Below are 16,403 nucleotides of genomic sequence, written 5' to 3'. Positions count from 1 at the left end.
GGGGGGTGGGGGGCGGGGGGGGTGCTGCTGCTGGAGTGTCTGCCTCCTCTGTGGGCATTGCTGGGACTCTGTCGCCACCCAGTGGGCACTGGCTGAAAGCGCGTCTTGCTTGGGCGGGTCAGCAAAGGGACTGGGAAGGGGTGTCCCGCTGTAAGCGGCTTTGGCTCCTTTGGGTCCCCTGCTATACCGGGTTGGGCTGGATAGAGGGAGGATGTGGTCCAGACTCACATCAGAGAAAGAACAGTAACTACTTGGGAGGAAGTTCAAATGGACTTTCCAGAAGGTCTCCTGAGTCAATATTTCGATCCTGACCCTTTTTCTCCTACTTTTGCCCCCACTGACCAATTGGTCATACCCAATGCAACTCCTTCCATTCCAAGAGGCTGGATTGGAAGATGTTGTCAGCCAGTCCAAACCCCAGGCATCCATGGGGCCTCATCTTACACTGAGGGAAGGTCAGCCTCAGTTGGAATCCAGCTCCTCAAAAGCTTTGCTACTGGGAGAAGCAGGTAGGCCCAGGAAGGGTTGCACGGTTTGCTGAGTGCCCAGGTCTGGCTCACTGAGGGCCTGAGAGGTGACAGCAGAAGGCTGCCTCTTGGCACCTCCAGCCATCTCAAATGAATGCAACTAAATGGTTTGGAAGACCCCTCCCAACACTGGACTTCCGGCTCTGTGACTCTCACCGCGTCTAAAGATCCTCAGCCCAAAGGATACATCGGGCCTCATATCACCTGTTAGCACCTCTTTGAAAAGCAGCATTTCACTCTTGAGTTTCTCTCTCTGCCTAGCTGGTGTGGTCTTTAGCTTAAGTGAGCTTCTAGTGACACCAGGTGGTGGCAAAGGGGAAATGCATGTATGATGGATAGTCTGATGAAGGTAAGGATTTTCCCTAATAAATCCCTATCTGGGAAAGAGGGAGTCACAGAATGGCAGGAGTGGGTAGGGAGTGTGTGTGTGTCTGGGGGGTGGGGGCTGGACCTCACCAGTTTGACATGATTAATATTCACCTTTTCTCAGAAATCTCTTGCCAATTAGCATTCCTCCTTAACACCCTATCCCAAGCAGCTGTACTTGACCTTTCCCTTAATTCCCCACAGCACAGCTGAGATCAGGCTGGTATATTTAAATTAGATTTCTCTGAAGTCTCAAGGACAACAAAAGAAAATAAGCACCAAGAACAACATAACATTAGCCCAGCTCTCTGCTTGCTTACCTTCGGGAGACAGGGGCCATCTTTAATCCCCGCTACCCACCCCACCCCCAGAAGCCCAACTAAGACGGACCCAAAGTGACTGAGTGACCAGTCCTCCTCTCAAAGGTCAACTCTTCCCCTTGGGCTCTGACTGTCCTCCTCTCCATCCTTCCAAGTCTGCTCCTTCTTTCCCCTTCTCTCTGCTGCATCCATTTCCCCCTCTCAACCAGATCATTCCCATCAGCTTACACACATCTCCCAGTTTAACCAGCCTTCCCCTGATTCCACCGTCCCCTTTGGTTGCCATCCAAACCCACCTCCTTCAAACGGCAAAAGTCTAGAGAGAGCTGTGGTTAGACACTCTCTTCTTCGTTTTGCTTACAGTTTTTGATCTGAGTTTTATCTTTGTTACTCCATTGAAATTGTCTTGTCAAGCTCCTCAGTGGCTCCGTCTTCCAAAATACAGTGGCTCCTTGGCGGTCTTCCTCCTACTTGATCTCTCAGTAGTGTTCTACATCACTGACTCCTTTTGGAAACACTTACTCTCCTGGTTTCTCCCCTACCCCACCGGCTGGTGCTTGTCAGTCTCTTTGGCTTGCTCCTTCCTCTTCCTCTGCTACAACTCTGGATATTCTATTCGGCTATCTCCCAAGGCTTCCATGAGCCTCTTACCTTGTCTGTCTACTTCTGCCCCTTTCAATCACAGGGCCACACCCAGCTGCAAGGGAGACAGGAAGATGTAGTCCAGCTCTATTCAGAGGATGGAGAGATTGGTTTTTGGTGAAGAGCTAGCGCGTTCTGCCACAGTCTTCTAGTCACCATATATCTGTGTAGACTCTTCTTCCCACTCAGAGAACATACTCACCCCCAAAGAGGAATGACCGAAAATCCCATCCCGTCATTTGCATCTACTCTGAAATTCGGGATCTCTGGGTGCTGTGCACTCCTTGCCATCAGCTCTGTGAACCAAAAGCTGGCTATCTGTATATAGGTTTATGGCCAAAATCAATGACAGTAGTCCATCCTATGAAATGTCAGAACGGGGGCGCCTGGGTGGCTCAGTTGGTTGAGCGACTGCCTTCGGCTCAGGTCATGATCCTGGAGTTCCGGCATCGAGTCCCGCATCGGGCTCCCTGCTGACCCTCCCCCCTCTCATGTGCTCTCTCTCTCTCATTCTGTCTCAAATAAATAAATAAAATCTTTATTTATTTTTTATTTTTTTATTCTTATGTTAATCCCCATACATTACATCATTAGTTTTAGATGAAGTGTTCCATGATTCATTGTTTGTGCATAACACCCAGTGCTCCATGCAGAATGTACCCTCAATAAATAAAATCTTTAAAAAAAAAAAAAAAGAAAGAAATGTCAGAATGGTTTGTGAGCTGCTTTCTGTGCTCATCAGTTTTGTCTCCTTCCTCAATATATATTAAGACCCTATTTTCCTTGCAGTTTGGGGTGGCCAGGTGACTGAGGTCCCCCAATCACGTGTGAACGGGGGTCCTTGGCACTGCTGTTGGACGGAGGCTTTTAAGGGGCAGGACACCCCTGCATTAGATTCCCAAGGCTGTCATGAGAAATCACCAGAACTTGGTGGCTTAAACCAACAGAAATTTATCCTCTCACAGTTGGGGAAGCCAGAAACCCGAAACCAAGGTGTTGGTAGGGCCTCATTCTCTCTGGAGACTCTAAGGGAGAATTTTTTCTTGTCTCTTCCAGCTACTGGTGGCTCCTGTGTTCCCTGGATTGTGGCGGCCCCTCTGCCTCTGTCTTCACATGGCCTTCTTTCCCGGGGAGCTCAGTGTGTTGTTGCCTGTCTCTTTTAAGGACATGCTCAGTAGATTTAGGGCCCACCCTTACCCAGTATGATCTCATCTCAATCCTCACCTTCATCACACCTGCAAAGATCCCATTTCCAAGTAAGGTCATATTCTGAGGTTAGCGTGGACGAGAATTTTGGGGAAACACTGTCCAATCCACCTCGACCCCCTTTATAACAAAAGTCCCATTGGGCAGTAGAAAGAACAGAGCGCACGCAAGTCCCTGGTCCAGAGAAGTGGTGGAGTCCTGGTACACCAGTATCTGTGAAGATCCCCTGCCCTGGCAATGGAGAACGTTCTTTAATTAGACCTTGGATCTCCTGTCTTGGAAAAATGCCCTAGTCCACTGTTCTCTGAAGCCTTTGGGGAATCATTTCTTGACTCTTGTCTGCCCTGACCACATCTGAAGTGGGTCTCGGACCTGGGCCTCCCTTAGGACCGCATAATTTCACCACTAGCCCAATTCCCACTTGTACAAATTTGGGGGACCGAGTATGGTTTTAAGCTCCCACAGTCCAAAGCTTCGTTAGGCTGGGTTCATGGATTTTTGGCAATTCAGTTTCTTTAAAAATAGCCTTCCGACCTATGCTTCCAATCCATTCTTCATGCTAGTAACCACGCCTAAAGTTCTTTCTTAGACATAGTTGTCAAACATGCTTTTATTGTTACTATTCTTCTTATTGATTTTCCTCTCCCTCAAATCCGAGCTTCCTTGTCAGCTTCCCGCTGGCTACCTTGGGGCCGCCTGAGAGAGTCAGCTTGGGTGGGAAAGGCAACACTCTTAATTTGATGTTTGCCACAGAACCAAATCCCTTTATAAGAGGACTTTAAATAATGAGCCTTCATTGCCCAAAGACTTGTCCAGTGTTATTTCCTGTAATTTAGGGCACAGAAGCAGTCCGCTCACCTATATCCAAGAAAACACACACTTCTTGATCCTACCCTCACCCCCAATTTTCTTTCATTTCTTCTTGGAAACTTGTCATTTTTTCCCCTGAATTCATCCCTCGATAATAATATCTTGCTACAAACCTGGACACCAACCATCATACGCCAACATTCTGCTTCTTTCCCCACGGTTTCTTAGAGCTTCAGGCTCAGGATCCACTTGGTCTACCTTCCGGGTGATTGCAGGCAAGAATTTCCCTAAATGTATCATTCCTCCCCTGCAGGGGGCCTCGTCTTTTCTAGCCAAGCTCTCCTTGCTCCTAAATAATCTGGCCACGTCTACCTCTCTGATCCGTCTGCCTCACTGCCTCCCATCTGCTCCCAGACACAGGACTTTGCAGGTGCTGTTCCTTCTGCCGAGAGCCCTCTGTTCCCTCAATCTTTGCCTGGATGCCTCCTTCCTTTTTTTTTTTTTTTTTAAGATTTTATTTATTTATTTGACAGAGAGAGACACAGAGAGAGAGGAAACACAAGCAGGGGGAGTGGGAGAGGGAGAAGCAGGCTTCCCGCTGAGCAGGGAGCCTGATGCGGGGCTCGATCCCAGGACCCTGGGATCATGACCTGAGCCAAAGGCAGATGCTTAACGACTGAGCCACCCAGGCACTCCTGGATTCCTCCTTCTTGAGTAACTCAGGTTTCAACTCAAATATTGCCTCCTAGTGGGATCTACCCTGACCATTCCATCTAAAGGTGGTTTATTCGGGGCATCTGTGTGGCTCAGTTGGTTAAGTGTCCAACTCATGATTTCTGCTCAGGTGATGATCGCAGGGTCATGAGACCAAACCTGCACTGGGCTCCACACCCAGTGAGGAGTCTGCTTGAGATTCTCTCTCTCCCTCTGCTCCTTTCCCTGCTGCCATGTGCATTTGCGCGTGCCCTCTCTGTAAAATAAATCTTTTAAAATAAAATAAAAGTTGAATAAAAGTTGTTTTTTCATTGCATTTAGCACCATCTGACATTCTCTTCTTTATCTGTTTACTTGTCATGGTCCATGTCTGGTTTCCTCTCCATGGGGCCTCTGCGAGAGCCAGGGTCCTGTTGGTCTCGGTCACTGTGACCCTCCTGTTCGGAGCAGCACCTACCACACTGTTATTATGAGAACAAATATCCGTACTTACATAACACGTGTGCCAAACACACAATTTTAGTTCCTTGTTGAAATATTTTTTTACTGAACAGTTTCCAAGATACACAAAAGTAGGATAATATGATGGACCCCTCCTAAAACCTGTCACCTGGATTCAACATTCTCAAGATTTTTCCATGCTCACTTCATCTACCCTTCTTGCTTTCCTTCCTCCTTTTTCTTTCATTTTTCTTTTCTTTGTTTCCGCTGAAGTCTTTTAAAGAAAATCCAAGGCATGATGTCACTCCCCCCCACGCCCGCTACATACTGGTATTTCTTCAGTGGCATTCACACACCTTCAAAGATTAGCAATAGTTGCTCAGTATCATCACTTAGTCCATGTTCAGATTTTCCTGATTGCCTCAAAACTAACTTTGTAGATTTGCTCTCTTTGGATCAGGAGCCAAACTAGGACCATGAGCTGCATCCCTCAGATCTCCTCCCAACCATGCTGTTGACTTGTTGAGAAAAGGGCTGATTACAGCTGACCCTCCAACAACATGGCTTTGAACTGCGCAGGTCCACTTATAGTGATTTTTCCCCCATAACTACAGTCCAGCACTGTAAATGTATTTTCTCCTCCTAATGATTTTCTTTTCTCTAACTGACTTTATTGTGAGAACACAGTATATTATGCACATAACATACAAAATATGTGTTAATCGACAGTTCATGTTATCGGTGAGGCTTCCGGTCAACAGTAGGCTATCAGGAGTTAAGTTTTAGGGGAGTCAAAAGTTCTGTGCAGATTTTCAACTGCGCAGGGGCAGTACCCCCAACCCCCACGTTGTCAAGGGTCAACTAACTGTATTAACTATTGAGTTGTAAGATGATGAGGGCCCAAAATGGAGCTGGGTAGTGGGAGTGCAAAAGACAAAACGGTCTGAGGAGATGTTGTGGAGGAGTCTTCTGGTTGACCCTGCCTTCTGTCTGTCCAATGCGGTGGACAGAAACCCTCAGATTAGTTAATTGTATCTCTTACTTTAGCAGTTTGCTCAGCTTCTCCCAGCTGGGCAGAACATTTGTACAACCCTCCTACTTCTTCACAAAATTCCCTCTTTATCTTGCTTCCTCTGAAGCTTGTTAGGAGAGAGTCCCCATACACGATGCTTCCTATGGTTCCCGGACCACCTGTGCACCAAAACTCATGGGGTTTGTTCTGTTTCTTTCTTTCTTACTTTCTTTTCTTTCTTTCTTTTCTTTTCCTTCCTTCCTTCCTCCCTCATAGGCTCCACACCCAAGGTGGGGCTTGAACTCATGACCCTGACATCAAGAGTCAAATGTTCTATCGACTGAGCCAGCCAGGCATTCCTGTTCTGCTTCTGTAAAAACTACAGTCAAAGCAGCTAGTTCCCTACCCCAGACCTTCCGAATCAGAACTCATGGGCATGTTCCCTGGAATTTGTTGTTTCAACCACTTTCCAGATGACTATGAAAAAGCTGATTCACAGACTTGTATCAAAAACCTCGCAGAATACACCAATGGTATGAGTCATAAGATAAAGTGTGTAAAGGATTTCTGCTAGCAGAATTACGACTCCTTTGGAGCCAGTCATCCCCACCTTTTTTGTTTGTGCATATGCTTTTCATTACAGTTTGTACACGTACCCCAATATTTGTTTATGCTTTATATACATATACTACTGTACTACCATATTAGGTATAAAACATACTAAAATATAGCAGTTTTAAAGATTTAACAAGTAAATAAAAATAGAAGTTCTAATATTCACTTCTTGAAGCCTGGAGGTTTTTCTTGGACTCCCATCTGTGGATGACTGCTCTGGGATATTCTCAGCCAATTGTCCTTTGCCTGAGGCTGCCCCAGGAAGTCCAGTATGAAGAGCTTCCAGATATCATGAAAAACTCCTTAATCCTGGATAATTCTTTATCATAACCTCAAATCCTGCTTGGAGAGAGGTTTGTCTGGTTCACCTGGCCTGAATTTTTTCTCTACAATGTGACCAGGGGAACTTTCCCAAATTAGTTGCTGAGCGAGAAAACAGACACATCTGTCAGCAGTCCAGGTGGGGTTGGGCCCCAGCCCCTATTCTTCCTGTGGCCCTCGTGGATCTCTGGAGCTCAGGGCATAAAAATTCCTAATGAATGTATTTAAGGCTGCAGAGAGAGAAAAGGCAATTAGGGCCCAGAGGAAGCAGAAGACAAACTGAGGTAAAGGAGCCTAGAACTTGCCATTTCTAGGGCTCTTGGTTCCTTCCCATAGATCTGAGTTTCCATCAGGTATCATTTTCCTTTAGCCTGAAAAGCTTCCTTTAGTATTTCTCAGTGCGGGTTTGTTGGTACAAATTCTCTCAGCTTCCACTGATCTGAAAATGTCTTTACTTCACCCTCATTTTTTGAAGAGTATCTTTGCTGGATATGGAATTCTGGGTTGACAGTTATTTTGTTTGTTTGTCTAGAGATTTAAGAATGTCATTCCTTCTCTCTGACCTCCACTGTTTCTGATGAGAACTCAGCCATTATTTGTGGCATTGTTTCCCTCGACAGAATATGTCATTTTTCTCTGGATGATTTCACAATTTTCAGAAGTTGAACTATATGATGTGCCTAGTTGTGACTTTCTTTACTTGGGAGCTTCCCGAGCTTTTTGGATCTGTAGGTTGGTATGTTTTACCAAATTTGGGCAAGTTGTAACTAATTTTTCTTCATATATCTTTTTCTACTGCATTCTCTCCCTCCTTTTCTTCAGGGATTCTAATTAGCTATATGCTATACAGCTTTATATTTTCCCACAAGTTTCTGAGGCTCTGTTCATTTAATTTCGATCTTTGTTCTCTTTCTTCTTCAGACTGAATCATTTTTATGGCGCTGTCTTTAAGTTTGTGGGCTCTGACTTCTGCTATCTCCAATCTGCTTTTAAAGCCACCAGTGAATTCCTCACTTCAGACATTGTATTTTCAGTCTAGAATTTCTTTACAAAAGTTCCGTTTCTCCGTCGAGATTCTGCATTTGTTGTTCATTAAGACTATATTTTTTTCTTTAATTCCTTGAACACATTCATTATAACTACCTTAAAGTCCTGGTCTTCTAATTTCATCATGTAGATCATCTCAGAGTCTATTTCCATGGATACCTTTTGTTTTTACAGGTAACATTTTTCCTAGTTATTGGAATACCTTGGAAGTTTTTATTGTAAGTTAGATATTGTGGGTGATCTATTGGAAAGAGTCTGGATTATTTTGTTTGCCTTTAAAGAGTGTTGTGTTTTGTTTTGGCAGGCAATTAATTTATCGGAAGATTTCCTTGCCCCTGTCAAGCCTTCGTTTAAGGTTTTATTAGGGTGAATCTAAAGTAGCCTTTATTCTAGGACATGATCCTTCTTCCCAAAGCATAAATTTTCTGGTACAGCAGCTGAATGCTGTAACAAGAGGATCTCTCCACTCTGGCGGGAACGATGGCTCCCAGCACTATGTGACTGCTAGTTTTTCCATTCTTTGCTTAACTCCTTAGCAGCCAATCTCTTATGAAGTCTCAACCTGTACCTACTCAGCCCAGTTCTCGACAGAAACTGACAGCGAGCCCCTAGTATGGCTTAAATTGTGTTCCCCCCAAAAGATACATTGAAGTTCAATCCCCCAATACTTCTGACCATGACCTTTATTTGGAAATAGGGTTTTTAAAGAGGTAATTAAATTAAAATGAGGTCATTGTCGTGGGTCGTAATCCAGTATAACCAGTGTCCTTCTAAAAAGGGGAAATTGGACACAGAGAGAAAGCCATGTGAAGATGAAGGGAAAGATCAAGGTGATACATCTAGAAGCCAAGGAATGTCAAAGATTGACAGCAATCACCAGACACCAGGGAAGAGGTGTGGAACAGCCCCTCACCCACCCAAAAAAAAAAAAAAAAAAATGAAAAATATTGCCAGCAAAAATGGGAGAGAATACGTTTCTGTTGTTTGAGCCCCCCCCCCCCCCAGTTTGTGGTACTTTGTATGATAGCCCTAGTAAATGAATGCACACCCACAGAGACTTTGTGGGGGTCCCCATGTGACCCCCTCCTCCCTGGCACCAGCCCTCCAAGTTCCATCTGGTCTACAGCTCCGAACCCTGATCTTTTTCTTCTCAGCTCAGCAGGACGGCTGGACTCTTCTTGGGTTCCACCTTTTTGTGCTGTAGTCTGGAAAGTGTCCCCAGGCGGAGAGCTGGAGGAGGCTGGGCTCACTTGATGTGATTGCAGTTGTGCGCTGTCTCTTGTCCAATGACGGAAGACAGCAGTGTCACACATTTGGTCCAGTTCGGTAGTTTTTACGGTGAAAGGCAATACTAGTATTTGTTACTCTGGCATGGCCAGAAGTGAAATTTCTGTTCTAAATTCTTTGAGTTATTTATTTTGAATAAATTATTTGAACTCATTTACTTCTCTTGACACCTCTATGAGGTAGACAGATTGTTAACCTCATGAGTTCCAGATTAAAAAAAAAAGCGAGGCAAAAAAAAAAAAAAGATTAACTATAACTAGTCCAAGGATACATCTTACAAATGATAGAGGTAGACTTTGAATCTAGGCAGTGTAACCGTAGAGTCCATGCTCTTCAATATTAACCAACGATCTTAACATAACAGGTTTCAACGAATGTACTTTGAATGAAGGAATAGATGGCTGTCTCTTCTACTTCATTGCCCATTTACCTGATAGTCCACCTGCCCGTGAAAATCCCAACATCACATCAACCTAGTGTGTTCACTTCTTTTCCACCCAGACTTTTAAGCACTCTGGAGAAAATCACACTGAACTCCTACCAAGTTATCTGGACCTTTGAAAATAGCTAATAGTTCTGTCTTTCCCTCATCTTTGCCTTCCATTGGCTGTTGGTTCTGCCTTAAATCTCAACCACCTGTACCTCCCTCCTCATTTTCAGGAAAAACACAATTTCCAGCTGTGAACTCTCAGATTCCCACTCATTTCTCTAAATTTGACTTGTGTTGGCACGTATCCTTGCCTTTTGCTCTACTGTGAAAATATTTAGCGTTTCTCTCTCTTGTCTAAGTCATATCCACATGTGGCTATGGCTTGATGCCTTTCTCCCCCTTTGAGCCAAGTGTTTGGAGGTCTTGTTTTTCTTCCCTGCATCCTCATCACCCTCTCCTCTCCAGCTCATTCCCTCAACTCCAATCTGGCGTCTGTACTCATCCCCTATTCATTAATTAATGTTGGCTTTCCTTTGATTAATTTTATCCTTATGCTTTCTTTAAATGTATTTGTTATCATTTTAACTTCTTGATCTGGATCCCTAAATTATTTTTTTTTACTGTTCATTAATATCAATATTTAAGATCATGAGTTTTCCACTGCTGTGTATCTTATAGATTCTCCTCTGTGGGACAGTTTTCTATATATTTTAAAATTTTTGTTTCCCTTTCCTCATTGATCCAAGAGTGTTTAAGAGAAAATTTAAAAATTTCTTTGTGGTAGAGTATCTTTTTTTTTTTTGTGGTTTTGTAATGAATATCTATTTTATTGCATTTTAATCAGAGAATTTTATTTTATATTATTTCTACTTTGGGGAAATTTTATAATTTCTCTGTTGTTTTATATACAGTAAATTCTTGAATATTCCATGGACAGTTTTAGCAAAAGGTATACTTTCTGTTTTCAGACTACAGAGCACAATATATCAATTAACTAAATTTGTGTTATTAATTACATTTTAATTTCTTCTTTATTAAAGAAAAGGTGAACATAGGGAACCTATGCCCTTTCCCTGAGTATGGGCTAGGAAGTGTCGAGACCCCAGACTTGTCCCTACTCTCAATATGGCGCCAAAGCAGAAGAACTGTTACCATGGTTGCTTCACGGCCCAGAGCATCCTGAGGAGTGGGAGAGTGATTTCCCTCGCTCCTGAGTGGGGAATGTAATAGGGCAGAGGGAGAGAGACAGGCATGGAGGTTGCATAAAGGGGATATTGTAACTCTTGTTAATCAGTCATCTGGGACCACATTATGCAATGGAATCTTCGTAGGTGCCAGCAGCGTGGACCAAGGCCAGCTTCCCCCCACCCCCTGGCACCACATAAATTCCCCACTCCCACCCCACCCACACTCCTGGTGAAGGAAGACTCTAAGTGATTGAGATTTAATGTCTACCACCCATTTGAATGGGACTTGAAGAATAAATTCAGTTCAGTTATAGAACAAGTATTTTTTGCATGTTCATTCCACATCTGTAGCTCCAGCTCAGATCTCTCTGTGCATTCTAGACTTATATCTGAGTTAGATTAGGCTTTTCAGCCTCAAGCTGAGCATGCCCAAAACTAAAGCCATCTCTGCTCATTGTCTCATCTTCACCCCTCAACTAAAATCTGTTCTTCTTGTCTTCCCTATGTTTCTAAATCTTGTCCACATCCAATAAGTTGTCTGGGGCAGAAACCAGGTATTGTGTGAGGGGGTGTAGTTCAGAAAATGCTAAAGATCAAAAACAAACTAAGGCATATCCATTCTGTTAACAACCATATATACTGGGCTTCACAGGTGAGTTACTTTAAGAACTGGGCATCCTTTTAAAATAGTTTGAAAAACCACTGTACAGGAGAGGATGCGATGCAGTGGAGTAAAAGAGCCTAGAAACCCTTCCATACAAGCCAAAGCCACTGAAAAGCCTGGAGATTGGGGTCGGACTAGAGAGTGGGGTCCACTGCTGGAGGAGGCAGCTGGAGAGGAGGATGGGAGTTGCTGAGTGTGGCAGAGGTGAATGGCCAAAGGGAAGAGGGTTCAGGGAACATTTTTCATTGGCTGTTTTGGTCTTTATCCAAGTATATGAGGGCAGGCAAAGTGACTGAGCCTGAGCTGCATCAAGAAGGGCCCAGGGCATCAGACTGTCTGCTCCTTCCTGGACAAAGCTCACGATTCTCCATGGCTCTCCAGGAATCCATGGGGCTGGATGTCTACAAGATGTGTTTTGAACCCACAGCCTACCTGGGCTACTTCAAGATGGGCCAGAGCTCTGTGGGTGATGAGTTCCTCCATTTCCTGCTAAAATGCTACAACACCACTTTTAAGTCAGGTGCTGGTCTCCTTGAACCCTGGAAGAGGTTTGTGGGAGGAAGGGTGGGCATGGAAATTTTAAATTAGATGCTGGTCTTCTTCAACCCTAGTGCAAGTTTACTGTGGGATGGGGGAAGGTAGCCAGGCAATTGGCAGGAACTCTGGACTTGGAGATAATGTGGAACCTCCCTATAGGCTGATTTTAGATATACTTGATGTATGGTACTAGGTGGGATGCCCTAAACATTTCTGAGGTCTCTGGGTCAAGATTTTCTCCTCCCATAAAGTCTAAGAGCTGTGGTCTTTGATGCCACTGAGTAGCCCTGTCTTCTCCCTATCCCTGTCAAAAAGAAGCTGCAAGGGGCATCAGTGTAGGAAGCCTTTTTCCAAATTCAGTGCAGGAAGCTTTCGTTCTCTGCGTGATTACCACTGTGGCCTGTGAAAATATCATGGGTGGGTGCCTCTCAGATTTGCCCCTAGGGGAAGAATGGTGTTTGGCAGGCTGGATCATTAACATCAAATAATGGGTCTCTTTTCATGATTCACATGAGAAGGAAACATAACCCCATAGCATAGCTAGAATTTCCCTGATGAACAACCTCCTGCTATCAAATTTTCTGAAACCTTTGATGCTTGCCTCCATTTATCTGCCACTGTAACCTACAGGTAACACAAACGAAGGGGAAACAAACAAAATGTAGCAGCAGAATCCAGGAGCAGGTGAGCAGTCTTCGTTCAGTAGCAGGCCGGGACCCCTCGGTCCAGCTAGTTTTCTCTCCTTGCCACCCTGTTGTTTATCTTGGAAGCCCCTTGCCAGGGTCCAAATGCTACTGATATTTTGTGTTAACCCAGTCTCTCCCTGGCTGGAGAGAAGGCAAAATGGGAAGGGGAGACCAAGGGCTCTGTGGGCAGGCCTATATTCCCCTTTGGGTCCTGCTAAGAAAGTTTCTGGGAATACAGATGGTGCTCAACGAATGTTTGCTGATTGAGCTTTGGAATGTTACTTAACACAGACAAGAACCGCCTCGAGCTGGAAAAGTGGCTAGAGAAGATCCCAGGGGCATTGGACTGGTCCCCAGTGGTGAGATCTGTGGGTGAGTTTGAGGGGGACAGGTCAGGGGTTTGTTGTTTGCTTGGGATCGCCATGATGCGAGCTTCACTTAACTCCCAGAATCAAGAATTTTTCACGGGGCTCGTGTAGAAATGGCAAAGCAGGGGGAGACTAAGAAGGAAGGAAGTGGGGGCGGGGATTCCAAGAAGAAAGGAGGAAGAGTGAGAGATGAATCCGATAAAGAGCAAAAGAGGGAAGAGAAATAGATGGCTGTAGACAGACCCAGAGCCAGAGGGAATTGTCACGAAAGCCCACCCAGAAGGCCAGGGCGTGCGCCCCCGCGCTGACATAGACCTGTGATAGACAGACGTTCTGATGGGCAGGCGCCCCTGTTGTTCCAGTTACAGCCTCCAGGTGGCGCCAAACTTGTGGCATCTTTCTGCCCATCGCAGGAGGTGGGCATAGAATTAAGACCGATCTTGCACGCAAGTGAACAGACTCTACTTACCTTGGATAATTTCAGGGCAGCAGGAAGGTCCACCGTAGCACCTCCACTCCCCAAATACCACTGTCCCCAGTTAGGTAAGACGGTTGAAGTTGTATATTAGATTCTTAAGTCTTTTGCTTAAGCCTGTGATTTTTTTTTAAGATTTTACTTATTTTTTTGACAGAGAGAGAGAGAGCACAAGCGAGGGGAATGGCAGGCAGAGGGAGAGGGAGAAGCAGGCTTCCTGCCGAGCAGGGAGCCTGACGCGGGGCTTGATCCCAGGACCCCGGGATCATGACCTGAGCTGAAGGCAGACACTTCACCAACTGAGCCACCCAGGTGGCCCCAGACTGTGACTTTTTAAAAATGCGGAACTGGAAAGAGTAAATCTGTAAGTGCCAGTCCTTACGCATACCTCAGTATGAATGAGCCCCACATGCTGAGAACAGGTGTAGGTAAGAAGAGAATGTGTGTGGGGAGCAGTGAGGAGGCCGGATGGCATGGTCAGGAGACATGGGGAGAGCCTGGTGGACACCCGCAAAGTCTGCCAAGCGCATTTTGTAAGATTTGCTCAGCTGATTCCTGGCCAACTTTCCATGTCCTTTTGCACTTGGCTGGGTCGTGTTAAACATGGACCTAGCAGACAGAGAACAGACCAAGCGCCAGGAGTCCATTGCCCAGAGAGGGGCTACCAGTGGAAAGAGCAGTGACCTCGGGGTCAGGGTCAGCAGCTGGCTTCCTGACTGCCCCTGTCTCCGAGACTCGGTTTCTTGGTCTGTAAAGCCAGTGACTTGATATTCTGGGAGTCTGTGTGAGAGGCAGAGAATGGCCAGGAGTGACGTATGCGTCTCACACGATGAGCCTGACCCTGCTGGCCACTCCTTCCTCTCCCCTCCACTTAGAGTCAAATGGGCTGAAGAGGAGGAGCGGCTAAGGAGACCTGTGTGCCAGGTGCTCAAGGGTGACACCCCTGGCTGACTGTCTCCTTTCCGCCCTGTGCCTTGAGGCTGCCTGCCTCACCTTGGAAGCCTTCCAGGATGCCCTGTGCCACCCCAGGTCCCTGCTCCGGCCCAGGGCCATCTGGTGCTGGGCGGGAGCCTTGAGACCACCTTCTACATGGTGGGGGCCAAGAGGTTCTCTGCACTGCCACAGAAGGAGAAATTCGTGGGGGGACAGCCCCCCGGGGTCTGGCTTCACCATCGAGAAGCTGGAGAAGGCTCAGCGGGCAGCTGAGACCCTCCTGGAGAAGCGTTCAGACCACACGGGGACATTCTTCATGGCCCAGAGAAGGGACTGAGTGGCATATTGGGAAGGCGAGGGAGCACACGGGGCAGGACTTCGAGGCCACATTCTGGCCGCCTCCCCCGTTTGCTTTCCTCTCCGGTCAGCCAGCTTTATTTAGAACCCTTACCAGCAAATGTTTTTAGAGTCTTATTATACATGATTGCCAGGTAAATAAGGATGTTTATCTCACACAGAGAGGTTCATAATATACTCTGCTAATGGCCCAGGGTCGGGGAAAGAATTGGACCAGAGAAATAAAGCTGTGCCTCCCCTAGTTTTTTTTTTTTTTAAAGATTTTATTTATTTATTTATTTGAGAGAGAGAGAGAGAAACAGCATGAGAGGGGAGAGGGTCAGAGGGAGAAGCAGGCTCCCCGCTGAGCCAGGAACCCGATGTGGGACTCGATCCCAGGACTCCGGGACCATGACCTGAGCCGAAGGCAGTCGCTTAACCAACTGAGCCACCCAGGCGCCCTGTGCCTCCCCTAGTTTTGAGGGTGGCTCGGTTGCATGGAGTGATGAGGGTAGAGTCCCCCACGATCACCTAATTTAGGCATTTTGGGGACTGCTCACCTTCTGAGCTCATTCCCCACCCAAATCTTCACCCCTGCTGATACTGCGGCCCCATCCCACAAAACGAAGAGAATACAGGCTTTGGCGTCAGGGGACATGGATTTTGGTACTTGGCTCTCTGCTTACTTGCTCTTGTGATGTCAGGTGGGTTGTTAATACCTCAGAGCCTCAGTGTCCCCATCGCTGAAATGGATAGAATAACCCGCCTCCCCAGGGTTATTGTGAGACTCCCAAAGATAGAACATGAATACACCTGGTAGATAATCATGTGTGCAATGTTGTACGTGTAAGTTTTTGCTGACACTCCATATGCGTATAACAAGCAGTTCTAAAGGGAGCTGGAGTTCTAAAGAGGTGGTTTTCCTTCTTCATCCAACGCGATCCACCTAAGCCAGTTTGGGACAGGGATGGGGCGCTCGGGAAAGACTTTTGAAGGAAGTAGCAGCAGATCAGTGGGATGTAAGGGGTGACTGGGAGTAAGGTCTCAGATCAGTGAGATGTAAGGGGTGACTGGGAGTAAGGTGAAAGAATCGGGGGCATAGTCTGTGAAGAGCAGGAATTCTGCAGTAGCAGAGACCCAGAGGGGAAGTAACATACCATGTTTGGTGAACTTCAGGAAAAACTGAAGACAGCTGGGTAGGTTGAGGTCCTGTCCCTGGTGGTCCCCGATAACCCACTGGGCACTGGCATGGTGAAGCGAGCCAACACTTCGAGTGGGCAGAGAAGTTGCCCAAGCGGTGATGGTTGGTTTGGGGTAGGAGGTAGGCAAGCAAGTAATTTATTCATCCAACAAATATTTGTTGAGTGCCTACGTAAAGCTAGGCACTGTGCTCAGTGAGTGTCAGAAACTTTGCCCGGGACTGGTCCTTACCGTAAACACAGTTGCAACACTTAAGCCCTTGATCACATCATGCTCCAT

General features: G+C 46.1%; 1 long non-coding RNA gene across 1 annotated transcript in view; it reads right to left on the bottom strand.

Moving 5' to 3' along the window:
- Positions 1–16,398, bottom strand: part of LOC110586219 — a 22,486-nt gene extending 6,088 nt beyond the window's left edge. The window contains exon 1 of the long non-coding RNA XR_002480678.2: positions 16,082–16,398. This is a non-coding gene — a long non-coding RNA (uncharacterized LOC110586219). The remainder of the gene's footprint in view (positions 1–16,081) is intronic.
- Positions 16,399–16,403: the final 5 nt, after the last annotated feature.

This window comes from Neomonachus schauinslandi, chromosome 11, assembly GCF_002201575.2.
Source record: "Neomonachus schauinslandi chromosome 11, ASM220157v2, whole genome shotgun sequence".
Taxonomy (NCBI): Eukaryota; Metazoa; Chordata; class Mammalia; order Carnivora; family Phocidae; genus Neomonachus; species Neomonachus schauinslandi.
Note: the sequence above shows the minus strand (reverse complement) of the source record. Positions and strands in the feature narration are given on the sequence as shown.